The following is a 2,611-nucleotide window of genomic DNA, read 5'->3' on the forward strand; positions in this document are numbered from 1 at the left end:
AGCAGGTTATAAAGATTAGTCCACTTTAGTTAATAATCCATCAAGGACACACGGAGCTGAAAGCCAAATTTCTATAATTATAAAAGGTGATGATCCTGAGCTGTGTCTGAGGTTGTGTTGGTCTAATACAAGTAATACAAGCAAGGTGTCCTCGTTCCTTATGAAATCAAGTAATCAAGTGACACACTGACATCTCCAGGAGGGATCTTTATACAGCTCTAGGTTACTCAGTAGTTACTGTTTAGGTTAGGAATTTCAGGAGGGCTAAAAGGTTAAGCTTTCCGGGGTGGGACTCTACTCCTGCTGTCTCATCATTTTTTTATGTTACACAGTCACATGTGATCAACATTGCTTTACTTGGCACATCTACTGCACACAATCGATTGTCATGTTGGTGATGCATGGAGAAGCATGTCGGTTCAAACTCAAGAAGGGAAATTGTGACAACTACAGTGAAAAATATTTAGGATCTGAAGAAAAAGTAGGTTTAATGCTGCTGCCACAGACCTTTATGTCAGCAATCGGATATAAAGTGTGAGTACTTGTAATATTAGTAATCTAATGGACAGAGATTTTATGGTTCACTTCATGTCACTACTGATCAGAGTAGTAACACAGTGAATTCTTAGAAAGTTAATGTAAAATTGCACATGCTGTTAATGAATGAGCAGCTAAGATGGACACTGAACTGAATTGTTTCTCTTGTCACATTATATAAGCTACTGTTTTGAACATTAGTCCTCCTCACTGATACACTTCAGAATGACAACACACGTCAGCTAGCTATGTGCAGTACTTTTATTAGATTAGGAAAGTAGTGTCTTCCCAGTGTATTTGCTAAATAACTCAGTTTATGACACAGCACACACAGTATGTTTTTCCTCATGAACATCAATACAAGTTGGATAATGCTTCACATGCTTTACTGTTATGGCTTAATGTGTGTGAGAGGCTTTTACTGTTCTTGATAATCGTTAAATAATATGTAGATAAGGAAATTCATGTGTTCTGTAAGTGTTGGTAGGAAAATTGCACCAGTGTGTTGTCACTTTTTCATTGTTTGTATCTGAAAAATGTGGTGTTTTGACATGAATACTATGGTAGGCTTTATTTTACTTATGAAGACTGCAGGTTAGTGTTTTCTACCCATGTTTATCACCGCTTTGAATTGTGAGAGTTTATGGGCCTTTTCATAAAATGTGATTTAATTAAATTTTTTAAACCTTAATGCATGAAGCATCATTTGTACATGCACATTCAGAACTGCACAAATACATTTTACATTAAGTTTCGGTAAGTTTTCATGGAATGCTCATCTTGTTTGGAGCAGTGTGTAGGAATTCAAGGAACTGTTCTTAACTGGTTCAGATCTTATCTCACCAGTAGAAGTTTTACTGTTATTATTGGTTCCTGTTCATCCTCTTCAACAATCCTTTCCTGTGGTGTCTCCCAAGGATCTGTGCTTGGTCCCATTTTGTTCTCACTGTACATGCCTTCATTGGGATCTGTCTTAAGTAAATATGGCCTTTTGTTTTCACTGTTATACAGACGACATTCAGATTTACTTACTGTTAAAGGCAACAAGAGGGATGTCATTACAGCCATTGTTTGACTGTCTGACAGACTTGAAAGCATGGTTGGCACTTAACTTTTTAAATCTTAACAAAAATAAGACTGAGTGTGTGTTATTTGGTGATCTGGCAAACTTAACTGCTTCAGGGCCTGGGCCTCCTAGTTCGACATCTGAAGTCAACCTTAAAAAACCTAGGGGTGATGTTTGATGGCGACTTGCGGTTTGACAAGCAGATCAACTCAGTTGTGAAATCTAGTTTCTTCCACCTGAGGCTGTTAAGCAAGGTCAAGTCATTCCTTTCTTTTAATGATTTTGAGGTTGCAATCCATGATTTTATCACTTCTAGACTTGATTATTGCAATGCTCTATACCTGTTAACCAGTCCTCCCTCACTCGTCTCCAAATGGTGCAAAACGCTGCTGCTCATCTTTTGACAAGTACAAGAAAATTTGAGCATATAACCTCGGTACTGGCTTCTCTCCACTGGCTTCCAGTCTGTTTTAGAAATGATTTTAAGTTATTGATTTTTGTTTTTAAGGCTCTTAATGGTTTGGCTCCATCTTACCTCACTGAATTAGTGCATTGACACAAACCTACAAGGTCCCTCAGATCTTCAAGCCAGTTTCTTTTAGAGGTTCCTAGGGCCAGATGTAAACGCTGGTGACCGTGCTTTTACTGTTGCAGCCCCTAAATTGTGGAATAATCTACTTTTTAATGTTAGGTCAGCTACTGACCTGACTACTTTTAAATCATTGTTTAAAACATATTTATTTGCCTTGGCTTTTAATACACAGTAGGGCCTGATGCATTCTTTTTAATTTTAATTTATTGAATGTATGTCATCTGTGTATCTTATTTATTCTATTTTAGTTATTTATTGTGATTTTATTCTGCCATGTAAAGTATTTTGGTCAACTGGATGTTTTTAAAGTGCTATATAAATAAATTTGATTTGATTAACTGTTTATTCAAATTAGAGTGTTTTTGATAAAGGAAGTAAAGCACTATTTTAAAATGTAAGTGATGCCTTATAAATAT

Source organism: Monopterus albus, unplaced genomic scaffold (assembly GCF_001952655.1).
Source record: "Monopterus albus unplaced genomic scaffold, M_albus_1.0 scaffold1.1, whole genome shotgun sequence".
NCBI lineage: Eukaryota > Metazoa > Chordata > Actinopteri > Synbranchiformes > Synbranchidae > Monopterus > Monopterus albus.